At 43.1% G+C, this 13,265-nt stretch overlaps 1 long non-coding RNA gene across 2 annotated transcripts in view; it reads right to left on the bottom strand.

Moving 5' to 3' along the window:
• Positions 1–6,705: 6,705 nt before the first annotated feature.
• Positions 6,706–13,265, bottom strand: part of LOC126458481 (uncharacterized) — a 313,334-nt gene continuing 306,774 nt past the window's right edge. For both annotated transcript variants that reach the window (XR_007585639.1, XR_007585640.1), the window contains exon 3: positions 6,706–6,811. This is a non-coding gene — a long non-coding RNA (uncharacterized LOC126458481). The remainder of the gene's footprint in view (positions 6,812–13,265) is intronic.

Below are 13,265 nucleotides of genomic sequence, written 5' to 3'. Positions count from 1 at the left end.
AGTAGATATCTTAGGTGTTGCGAAACGAGTAAAACCACTTAAGAAAGGCAAGTCTTCCGGTCCAGACGGTATGCCAGTCAGGTTCGCTTCAGAGTATGCAGACACAGTAGCGCCTTTCTTAGTAATCATATATAACCGTTCACTTGACGGAAGGTCTGTTCCTAAAGACTGGAAAGTAGCACAGGTCACACCAACATATTCCTAGATTTACAGAAGGCTTTTGATACCGTTCCTCACAAGCGACTATTAATCAAATTGTGTGCATATGGAGTATCGTCTCAGATGTGTGACAGTATTCGTGATTTCCTCTCAGAGAGGTCACAGTCCGTAGTGATAGACGGTAAATCATCGAGTAGAACAGAAGTGATATCTGGCGTTCCGCAGGATAGTGTCATAGGCCCTCTGCTGTTACTGATTTACCTAAATGATCTAGGTGATAACCTGAGCAGCCCCCTTAGGTTGTTTGCAGATGATGCTGTAATTTACCATCTAGTAAAATCATCAGACGATCAATTCCAATTACAAAAAATGGCTCTGAGCACTATGGGACTTAACATCTGTGGTCATCAGTCCCCTAGAACTTAGAACTACTTAAACCTAACTAACCTAAGGACGTCACACTACACCCAGTCATCACGAGGCAGAGAAAATCCCTGACCCCGCCGGGAATCGAACCCGGGAACCCGGGCGTGGGATGCGAGAACGCTACCGCACGACCACGAGCTGCGGACTTACAATTACAAATTGATCTAGAGAGAATTTCTGTATGGTGCGAAAAGTGGCAATTGGCACTAAACAAAGAAAAGTGCGAGGTCATCCACATGGGTACTAAAAGAAATCCGATCAATTTTGAGTATACGATAAATCGCACAAATCTAAGGGCTGTCAATTCGAGTAACTACCTAGGAATTACAATTGCGAGCAACTTAAATTGGAAAGACGACATAGATAATATTGTGGGGAAGGCGAAACAACGACTGCGCTTTGTTGGAAGAACACTTAGAAGATGCGGCAAACCCACTAAAGAGACAGTCTACATTACAATTGTCCGTCTTCTGCTGGACTATTGCTGCGCGGTGGGGGATCATTACCAGTTGGATTGACGGAGGACATCGAGAGAGTGCAAAGAAGAGCAGCTCGCTTCGTGTTATCGCACAATAGGGGTGAGAGTGTCACTTATATGATACGCAAGTTGGGGTGGCAGTCACTGAAACAAAGACGGTTATCTTTGCGGCGAGATCTATTTACGACTTTCCCTTCCTAATGCGAAAATGTTTTGTTGACAGCCACCTACGTAGGGAGAAATGATCATCATAATAAAATAAGAGAAATCAGAGCTCGAACGGAAAGAATTAGGTGTTCCTTTTTCCCACGCGCCATTCGAGAGTGGAATGGTAGAGAAGTAATATGAAAATGCTTCGATGAACCCTCTGCCAGGCACTTAAATGTGAATTGCAGAGTAGCCATGTAGATGTAGATGTACCGATGATTCGTCTTTATATCTTCGGATGAATCACTGATAATCATCAGTCCGCGTTAATTAGAGCTCACACACAGACAATACAAACAATAAACATTGTGACAATGAACATGTTCCCAAAAGACTGCTTCCCTTCATGCTCAACAGTGTTGCCAATCCTAGAGCAGTCATTTACAATATCTGGACATAATATTTTTTATGCTCTGTAAGCAGTTTCAAAAACAATATTTAAATTTGGCCTAAGTCCAAAAACGACCAAAAATGGACTCATTCTCTTGTGCTCTGGACGCCCCATACGACTGTAGACACAGTGACACCGGTGTCCACTTCAGTTTCGTCGTTTTGTGAATGCCGGAGCCTCCTCTAAAATGATTGTTTTGGCAGCTGTACGAGTTGTGGCGCGGTTAATGCTTGTCTGCATGAAATCGCTGCACAAAAAAAGTATGAAGGAAGTGTTCTGGTTCGTGATTTTATAAGGAAAAGACGGGAGCTAACTGCTGAAAGAAACTGTTGTGGGCATCCACATAAGCTATTTCAGTCACCACAGAATGTCACCATAATAGTTCAATTTTCTTCTAGAGTTAATAACGCAATATGCAAGAAAGATATTGTAAAGCGTGGAGCATCTTCGCCACAGCTGAAAATCAAAGTCCATTTCTTGGCGAGTGCGGAATCTTATTCGTCGCTACAGTATCTATATCCTGCTCCAGAATCAACACTTGCCAAATTTATTCTATTTGTCCGTGATGCCATCTATACCCGGCTTGCAGGATACGTGAAGGTAAAGCTTAACGTGATTTAATTATTTATTATTATTGTGGAAGTCCAAAGAAATACATCTTCATTAAGGAACCCCATTTCAAGTTTATTTAACTTATTTTAATGTGGTGTAGTAAGCTGTACAAGGTGATCGCTTCTGACTGCGACTGTTCTTCTTCACCGTCCAGTATTTTCTCAGCAGCAACAACCTGCCTCAAGTGTAAACATTGTTTGTTTTGCCTTTAGGGCAATCAACGCTTCCGGTTAGCGGTAACTAGCGACTGTATTTCCTCCATGATTTCGATGCTGCTCTCTTCTGACAGCTTTCGCATTTGCGCCACGTTTCTCTTGCCAAAGATGGCCATTTCATCCTGTTCCTGAAGCTGTTGTGAAATTCCCCTTAGAACATCAACAGCTTTTTCAACAGGCTGAAAAAGGTCTTTGCTACTCTTCTTCTTCGCTTACAGTTCGACACTGATTGCAAACTGCTGCTGCAGGACTGAGTTCTGTCATTAAATCTGCTTGAGCTTGTAATAGGGAGCTGTGGTCCACTTCTTGTGTCCTCTGAAATCTGCAGATTTTCATCTCCCTCATCTGCTTTATCATCATCCTGAAATGGAGAGAATGAGAGTATTACACATTGAGATTGAACGTGCCTGATCATAATCTGGGATCATTCTAATGACCTGCAATGTTTGGATCAGTAACCTTGATTACTTTTTTACAGGTACCTCAGACTGAAAATGAATTGAAGAACACAAGCCGGCCGAGGTGGCCGAGCGGTTCTAGGCGCTACAGTCTGGAACCGCGCGACCGCTTCGGTCGCAGGTTCGAATCCTGCCTCGGGCATGGATATGTGTGATGTCCTTAGGTTGCAAAATTGTTAAGGCTTTCGTGGCCACTTGTTGACAAACTCTCTATTGGCTTCTGTCTCGGGTTCTTCGGCCGACGTTCATCTAATGATTTTTCTGACGTTTCGCCAGCACGAGTGGCTGGCATTGTCAAAGCTTCACCCTCCATTGCCGGTGGTGAACTGGAGCCGAGCTCGCGGCCGCAGACTATATGTACCTGGCACGCCAACGTCCGAGGGCTTCTCCGCGGTCATTTCCGGTGCGGTTCTCCTCTTGCTACCTGCGACGGTTGTTCGCTGCAGTACGGGAAGCTAGGATCCGTTGACCTCTTTCTTGTTCAAACTGTTCGCGTGTTTTTGTATTTCTACAGCTTCTCTGAACAAGCGCGTGTGATAATGCTTCCCTACAGCCAGAACTTCCGTGTCGGCGAATTTTATTACGTGATCGGTCTTCCTAAGACACTTGAACAGCCTCCATGCCAACATAACATTTACCATGGAAGTAGAAAAGGACAAGAAACTGCCATTTCTAGATGTGCTGGTCACAAGTGACGGCGAAACCCTGGGACACAGCGTGTATCGAAAACCGACACACACGGACCGATACCTGTACAAACTGTCAAACCACCACCCGAGCCAGAAAAGAGGCATGATTAGTACGCTCGTAACGAGAGCAGGACGAATATGTGAGCCGCAACACCTCAAACGAGAAATGCAACACCTGGAAACTGTCCTGAGGAGCAATGGGTACTCCACAAATTATATTAGAAGTGTAACAGAGCCAAACACTCGGCGAAGTAAGGAACCAGAAAAAGAAATGTCGGGTACGGCCTTTCTGCCATACATTTCCAGAGTGACGGACAGAATCGGCCGTATATTGCGCAAACATGGCGTAAAGACGATTTTCAAACCGACAAGGAAGATCAAAGAGTGTCTTAGATCGGCGAAGGAGAAAAGAGACCCACTTGCAATGTCCGGAATATACCGTATACCATGCACATGCGGAAAAGTTTATGTCGGAATGACTGGACGATCCATTAACACCAGGATCAAAGAGCATAAGCGACATTGCAGGTTGGGGCAGGTGGAGAAATCGGCCGTGGCAGAGCACGCACTGAATGAGACCGACCACGTAATAAAATTCGCCGACACGGAAGTTCTGGCTGTAGAGAAGCACTATCACACGCGCTTGTTCAGAGAAGCTGTGGAAATACAAAAACACGCGAACAGTTTGAACAAGAAAGAGGAAAGCCTTAAGGTCAACGGATCCTGGCTTCCCGTACTGCAGCGAACGACCGTCGCAGGTAGCAAGAGGAGAACCGCACCGGAAATGACCGCGGAGAAGCCCTCGGATGTTGGCGCGCCAGGTACATATAGTCTGCGGCCGCGAGCTCGGCTCCAGTTCACCACCGGCAATGGAGGGTGAAGCTTTGACAATGCCAGCCACTCGTGCTGGCGAAACGTCAGAAAAATCATTAGATGAACGTCGGCCGAAGAACCCGAGACAGAAGCCAATAGGCAGTTTGTCCTTAGGTTAGTTAGGTTTAAGTAGTTCTAAGTTCTAGGGGACTGATGACCTCAGAAGTTAAGTCCCATAGTGTTCAGAGCCATTTGAACCATTTTTGAAGAATACAATGAAGAACTTTGAAATTCGATAGAATTTCCGATGCTTTGGTGCAGTAGATGGGAAACATGTTGTGATAAAATATCCACCAAAAAGTGTTTGAGAATTCCATTATTACAAGAGCACATTTAGCGTTGTTCTTTTGCGCAGACAGTTACTACCGTTTCGCTTACACTTTTATTGATTACGCAGGAAGGGCATCTGATGGCGAAATTTTTGTGAGCAGTATTCTACAATCAGCAGTAGAGTCCAGAACTCTCGTCCTGCAACAAGATGCAGTTTTAGTTGGCGACGACGCATTTCCGTTAACATCATAATTAATGAAGCCTTTTTCGAAGCATGGTCCACTGTAGTTTCGGACAAAGAATATTCTATTGTAGACTGTCGAAAACTCACCGTGTTGTGGAAAAAGCGTTTGTAATTCTGGTTTCCAAATTTCGCTTTTTTGAAAAGCTAATATCATTTCGCCCACAAACAGCTGACAAAATTATCAGAGCCACATATGTGATTCATAACTGGCAGAGAAAACCAGCTGCCCAGAAATATGTATAAGCATAGCTAACAGATCAAGATGATAATAGAGTTTAAAATGGATCTGTACCGTGGCAACATTTTAAAGTTTAAAAATATGTCCACAGTTCGCGAATCTGAGGCTGTGTTATGACGTTTTAAGTAAACGAACATTGGATAACGAATTCAGATTACAGATCAGTGTAGCCTTTTCCCTCCGTACACAATTTTCCTTAAGAAAGAACCGGGAAACTCGAACCAGAGCATTTCGGTCTTGCAGATAAGGGATGTTCCACAGTCACATGTTTTGCTTGCCTGCACTTTTCTTAATTCTCATTTGTGTACGTACTACTAACTGAATAAATTATGCTTTGCAGCTCATATATTCTCAAACCATCCATGTTCAGATCACGTAAGAAAGCCTCAAGCGCACAACACTTCGCTGCTTGCTTTTGAAGTCAGCACCATTGAAATCCAACAAACACCTATGCAGAGCATAGATATACAAAGAGCGAAAAATTTACTTCGTCCTCCACTTCCTATTTGAGTTTGTTTATGCTCTAGCGACGCGACACCTAACCTCAAAACATTTGCAGCTACTACCACAGAACAACAGTATAATTATGAGAAGTGCAAGGCCTGTGTTCGAACATGGGGTCACAGCAGCGCCCCAAGTGAAGTGGAAATGAACTAAATGTAACGTAAACATTGCAGTTTGCATCCCCTGTAGTGTATATAGTAGGTTTTCTATGCTTTTAATGTTACTTTTACCTACTTTCTAAACTTCCGAAGTAACGTTTGTGGACAGAAATTCAAACGTAACTATAGCACACTGCAAAAGAGCAGTGACACATCTTTAACACAGTATTAACGGCATTTTATGCAGATTTCCGGAAACTTGCACTATTAACCACTGATGTCTTTTAAAACGTACTTACATCTTAAAAGAAACAAACAAATCAAGATTGAGAGAATAGTATCCCAAACAGGAAATCGAAATGTAATCAGTGAACAGAAAACAAAAATTAATTACTACATTTTTATTTCTTAAACACACAGTAAAATTTATCTCTGAACTCTCAAATAATTTTAAACAACTTACTCAGTTTCTCCTAAACCACATGAATTCCTTAATTACAGATGGTGTATTTCCCAGTACCAAAAACCCGACTTCATCATTAATAGATATTTCAGATAAGAACGTGTACTCACCTACTTTAGATTTATTTTGAGAGGGAACAAAAACATTAACGAGGCGCAATCATTCAAAGAATTACCCTGCACCAGTTTCACCTGATCCCCTTCTGATATTATTAGCTACGTAAGGAACACTTGTCAGATATTTGGAAACACACTTCAGTTTATCCTATGCCTAGTGTTATTCATAAAGCCATTTTAGGAAAATGGCTCTCACAAAGAGAAACACTAGCACAGTTCACGTCACATGACAGCCCATAAAAGTTTTTCCACTTCAAAGTAACTCTTGAGGTTGTCTGGGAGACCTGTAGAAATGCTTGTTATTAACTTTCTCCGCTAAATCTACGTAGTATCCAGATGAACGGCCCGTCAATTTCTTGTGCTCAGTATTCTGAAAAACACAAAATTCTTGATCACATCCGCTAGAACAACTATTAACGACACATCAAACTTATTTAAATAAACAAAGGGAAACTATAGAGCTTAATTTGTGATTGAAGATACTACACTTCATTTATACGCAATTACACACATCAAAGAAGGTTTTGCATAACCCCGGTTCCCAGAACTCCTGAAGATAGACGTTGACTGTGGGTACTGTATCACAGACACAGTCCCTTTGATTGCTCAGGGATGTCATTAAACCTGCCTAAAGATGCAAACAACCATGCATGAGCAGCACCTATTAGACGGAGGGGTCCGACAGCCGATCAGTTCCAGTCATTCCACCAGGGAGTAGGTACACGGCTCGTGTTGTCGGTAGTTCAACCACGCCTAGACGGCCAATAACGCGGGTTTGATCGCGTCCGCATGGTTACTTTGTAAAACAGAGTTACTTGAGATACAGAGAGACAGGAACTGTTCATGACATACCTCGCTCAGGCAGCCCTAGGGCTACTACTACAGTGGATGGCCACTATCTACAGATTATGGCTCGGAGGAACCCTGACAGCAACGCCACCATATTAAATAACGCTCTTCGTGCAGCCACAGGACGTCGTGTTACGACTCAAACTTCACTCCCGACGTCCATGGCGACGTCCATCTTTGCAACCACGACACCACGCAGCGCAGTACAGATGGGTACAACAACATGCCGAATGGACCGCTCAGGATTGGCATCACGTTCTATTCACCGATGAGTGTCGCATATGCCTTCAACCAGACAATCGTCGGAGACGTGTTTCGAGGCAACACAGTCAGGCTGAACGCCTTAGACACATTGCCCAGCGAGTGCAGCAACGCAGGGGTCCCCTCATATTTTGGGGTGGCATTATGTGGTGCCAATGTACGCCGTTACAAACTCTTTATTACACTGTGTATTGATAGTTTTCAATGCTCAAAGCACCTCTTACAAGTATAATAGCCATAATTAAAACTTTGTGCTGCTTACATATGAAGATGAACTTTCACTTACAGTATGATTTAGCGAAACGAGAAGTTGGAAAAAAATTAAATATCATAATGAAAAAAAGTTTTTAAATAAATTTATTTATGTGAGTCAGTAACAAAACAGATGCAATTTAAGAAGACGTACAGTAAATTTATTTCTTGAAGGTGAAATCTTGCAGCTGAGCTCCATTTTGTTTATCGGCAGTGATACAAAATGTCCCCGTTTTTATTTCCTTCGCCTTTTACTACATGTACATGAGTAATTGCGATATTTGTGACTGTTGCTCCAGCGTTTTTCATATTTATCCAAATTATACGTCGAAATTTGTGCTGTCTATTGCAATGTGATAAAAAAATGCGCGCGATGTATAGTGTCCGCCATTAAGTAGGTAGGCTCGGACCAATGAGGAGCCGCGCGGGATTAGCCGAGCGGTCTGAGGCGCTGCAGTCACGGACTGTGCGGCTGGTCCCGGCGGAGGTTCGAGTCCTCCCTCGGGCATGGGTGTATGTGTTTGTCCTTAGGATAAATTAGGTTAAGTAGTGTGTAAACTTAGGGACTGATGACTTTAGCAGTTAAGTCCCATAAGATTTCACACACATTTCAACATTTGAAATAATGAGGCAACAGTAGTGTGCTTTCGTTGGTGGAGTACTTAGACCACGAGTAAATTTTGATTCTGATAGATGCGCTTTGCATAGCATTTGTTTACATATCAGTATTCGTCATACTACTGTATTCCAAAGGCACTGTGCGGCTCCGTTTACTTGTTTGGTGCACGTTAGTAAATGGTTCAAGTCAAAGGGGTGTAAAATTTTGCTCGTAACAGTTAATTTTTTTGTTTTGGTTACTCCATAATGAACGTGCCCGAGATCTTATGTGCATTTCATTAGAAACACATCGGATTTCCTTTACTTTTGCTATATGAGCACAGTCGTTACTATAGGCGTCACCGCTGGGGGGAAGGAGAGGGACGTCTACGTCCAATCGAAAGTTTTATCATAACCAGTTTCAATTTTTTTTAGTCTTAGTTGACAAAAAATGACACTATTGAACGAATATATCCTAGCTTAACTAATTACACATATTAAAGCTCTTGTGCAGTAATGTTAATGGTTTGCACGATTTACCGTTCGTTTGTTGTGTATTTTTATGAGCTTCCAGCAGGAGCGACTTATTTATTTACAGATACCTGTGTAGTTTCTAGATTATTTTTGTAATTTCTTGCGTGTTCGAGTGCCTAGTAGGCAGAATATTTTATTTTAATAACAGTGTAGCGTACCATACTGCTGTTGCTATCGACCCTTGCACCCTATCGACCCTCGGATCGTACAAGCTTTTGTTTATTTTGGTTAGTATAGCTCAGTGTCGTATAGACCGTTGGTGAGAGAGCACTTCGAATTCCTGCTGCGAATGAGCCGAGTACACCGTTCGTTTGTTGTATATTTTTACGAGCTTCAAATGGGAGTGACTGCAGTAATGGATAGGAACTGTGATTGCTGTGTACAGATGCGAGCTGAGTTGGCGACCCTTCGCACACAGCTCCAGGCTGCTTTGGCTTCCGCCACACAGCTTGAGGCTATTGCCAAGGGGCATCACTGTGGAGGGTCGGATGCAGGGATGCGAGAGACGTCGAACATGTCCCACGTGTTCCCCGTTTGGTCCACTGCTATGGCCGCCACGGGTACTGCCTGCACTGAGGTTGACCACTCACCCATACTAGAGTGGGAGATCATTCCAAAGCCTGTCTGGTTTGTTTGACGAACAGGTTTCAGGCGTTATCTGTGGCTGACGATGTCTCTGAGCCAGATGCAGTCGTCCAGCCTGTTCCAGAGGAAGCTTCTCAGCCTGCAAAGTCTGGGCGTTCACAGAGGGTGGGTTTGCTGGTAGTTGGGAGTTCCAAGGTTAAGCGCGTAATGGGGCCCCTTAGGAACATGGCTGCCAAGGAGGGGAAGGAAGCCAGTGTGCTCTCTGTGTGCATACCGGGGAGAGTCATTCCGGATGTGGAAAGGCAGCTTCCGGATGCCATGAAGAAAACAGGGTGTAGACAACTGCAGGTGGCTCATGCCGGTACCAGTGACGTATGTCGCTTTGGATCGGAGGAGATTCTCTTTGCTTTTGGGCGGCTAGCGGAAACGGTGAGACTGCCAGTCTTGCTTGCGAGATTAAGGCGGAGCTCACCATCTGCAGCATCGTCGATAGAACCGACTGTGGTCCTCGGTGCAGAGCCGAGTGGAAGGTCTGAATCAGAGGCTCAGGTGGTTCTGTGACCGTGTAGGCTGCAGATTCCTTGACTTGCGCCATCGGGTGGTGGGTTTCCAGGTTCCGCTTAATAGGTCAGTAGTCCACTACACACAGGAAACGGCTACACGGGTAGTGGTTGCTGTGTGGAAGGGACTGGGCGGTTTTTAGGTTAAAGCGCCTTAGGGAACCATAAAAGGGCGTCCGTCTAAAAGGGGTCAGGTAAAACACAGTAAGTTAGTTGTACAAGCGATCGGTATTGTAGTAAATTGTCGTAGCTGTTTTGGGAAAGAACCAGCGCTCCAAGCCCCAATAAAAAGCACTGAAGCTCAAATAGTTATAAGCAAAGCCAGAAATAAACTCATCAGAAATTTTTTCTAACGATGTAACAGTGTTCAGAGAGGATAGATTAAATACAATTGATGGTGGACTATTTATAACTCTCAGAAGTAGTTTGCCTTGTAATGAAAGTGAAATAGATAGTTCCTGCGAAATAGTTTGGGTAGAGGTTATATTTGACAATCGGACTAAACAGTTAATTAGGTCGTTTTACCGACCCCCCCCCCCCCCCCCCCCTCGACTCAGAAGATATAGTTGCCGAACAGTTGAAAGAAAACTTGAGTCTCATTTCAAATAGGTACCCCACTCATACAATTATAGTCGGTGGTGACTTTAATCTACACTTCATATCCTGGAAAAATTATACGTTTAAAGCCGGCGGCAGGCATAAAACGTCATCCGAAATTGTACTGAATGCTTTCGCAGAAAATTATTTTAACAATTAGTTCATGAGCTCACTCGAAGAGTAAATGGTTGCGAGATCATACTTGACCTCTTAGCAACAAATAATCCTGGACAAATAGTGAGTATCGTGACGAAACAGGGATTAGCGACCACAAGGCATTAGGTGGTAGGCTGAATACCGTAACTGCTACAACCATCGAAAAAGAAACGCAAAGTATATCTATTTAAAAAAGCCAATAAAAATGCTCTTAACGCCTTTTTAAGAGACTCCTTCTGATCTGATCATGTAAGCGTAGAGAAGATGTGTAATGATTTCAGAGAGATAGTATCGACAGCAATTGAGAAATATATACCACATAAATTAATAAGTGATGGTACTGATACCCCATGGTACACAAAACGGGCTGTAGCAGAAGCAGCGAAAACAGCATGCCAAATTTAAAAGAACGCAAAATCACAAAGACTAGCAAAGTTTTGCAGAAGTTCGAAATATAGTGCGTACTTCAATGCGAGATGCTTTCAATAATTTCCATAACGAAACTCTGTCTCGAAATGTGGCAGAAAACCCAAAGAGATTCTGGTCATACATAAAGCACACCAGTGGCAGGACGCAATCAATACCTTCACTGCGAGATAACAACGGTGAAATCACTGATGACAGCGCCACTAAAGCAGAGTTATTAAACACGATTTTCCGAAACTCCTTCACCAAATAAGACGAAGTAAATATTCCTGAATTCCAGTCAAGAAATCCTCGGTGTCGCAAAGCAGCTTAAATCACTTAATAAAGGCAAGGCTTCTGGTCCAGATTGTATACCAGTCAGGTTCCTCTCAGAGTATGCTGATACAATAGCTCCATATTTAGCAATTATACGCCGCTGCGATTCATCGCGAAATTGTTTCAGTTTATAGAGAGGATGTAATGTCGAGGCAGCATGTGACGAAATGGGTGCGCAATTTCAATTTTGGAAGGATGGATATTCACGATGAAGACAGAAGCGGAAGGCCGTCTGTGATTGATGATGTGGTGCAGAAAACTGAAGAACATCTTCTCTCTGATCGCCGTTCGACAATTGACAACCAGCATGCAGCTGGTACGAACATTTAACGAACTGCTGTTCATGAAATCATAACTGATAGACTAAATTATCGCTAGTTGTGTGCGTGATGGGTGCTCAAGATGCTTACCGAGGCACACATAATAAAGATAGTCAGTGGCGGTCGCCATTTTCTTGCCCGTTTTGAGACTGAAGGCGAAGCTTTTCTCAACTCTTTAGTGACAGGAGGGGAAAGTTGGGCTTATCACCGTACTCCAGAGAGCAAATGACAGTCAATGCACTGGCGCCATACCCATTCTCCTTCAGTCAAAAAATTCAAAACTCAGCAATCAGCGAGGAAAATCATGGTGTCAGTGTTTTGTGACAGGAAAGAGGTTCTGCTCGTTGGTTTTCTGGGAAGTGGTGAGACAATAAATGCTGCTAGATACTGTAAGGCCATATGGAAACTTCGCAGAACCATAGAAAACAAACGTCGTGGGATGCTGACAACGGGAATCTGTCTCCTTTATGACAACGCGCGTCTGCACACCGCTCATGTAACACGAGAGTTGTTGACTTCGTTTGGTTGAGATTTTCTAAACCACTCCTCTCACAGCCTCGATCTCGCATCTAGTGACTTATATGTTCACTAAACTGAAGAAACACCTTCGTGGAAAACACTTTTCCGACGACAACGAGGTGAAAATCGAAGTGATGAACTGGCTGAAAAATGCGGCGGAAGACGTCTATGACACAGGAATCAAGAAACTCGTCCTACTGATGACGAAATGTATTGAGGTAAATGGTGATTATGTGGAAAAATAATACAAGAGCAATTATGCATGTTAATTTTATTAATGCATGTCAATTAATGTTATTAATGCATGTTGATTAATGCATGTTAATTTTATTAAAGTAAATTCATTTCTGCACTTCAAAAAATTCTTGTAACCTTACTTTCCAGATTAGCCTTGAATTTGTGTGAGTTGACTTATTACAATTGTGACTCAGTGATATTGTAGTCATAGGGTATCACATTTCTGCCTTGTATGAAGCGCACGGTATTGCAATGTTGCACTCTTAAAGAAAATGACCAAACTTTGCACCACTTTGAAATCTTATCAAGATGTGCTGTTAATATTTTCTGCTAGGTCATCAATACACAACATCAACAGAAAACGTTATAATATACTTCCATAGTGCACGGCTGCTGCCATTAGCAATTGCTGCTGTTGTACAGATGCACTGAAATCAAAGAAACTTTCCGAAATATTTAACGACGCACTCATGTACTTGAGTCACGAAGTGTCCCATTTTTCTTAACCGCTGTTTACATTGTGTCTTCGGCTGACTTTGACAAGCAACAGAGACAATCCATTGTGGAGCCATTTGAGTTTCAAGTGAGCCATTCTGCATGCTGAATTAATATCTCA

This window comes from Schistocerca serialis, chromosome 2 (genome assembly GCF_023864345.2).
Source record: "Schistocerca serialis cubense isolate TAMUIC-IGC-003099 chromosome 2, iqSchSeri2.2, whole genome shotgun sequence".
NCBI lineage: Eukaryota > Metazoa > Arthropoda > Insecta > Orthoptera > Acrididae > Schistocerca > Schistocerca serialis.
The sequence above is the reverse complement of the archived record's forward strand: the minus strand, read 5'-3'. Positions and strand labels throughout refer to the sequence as shown.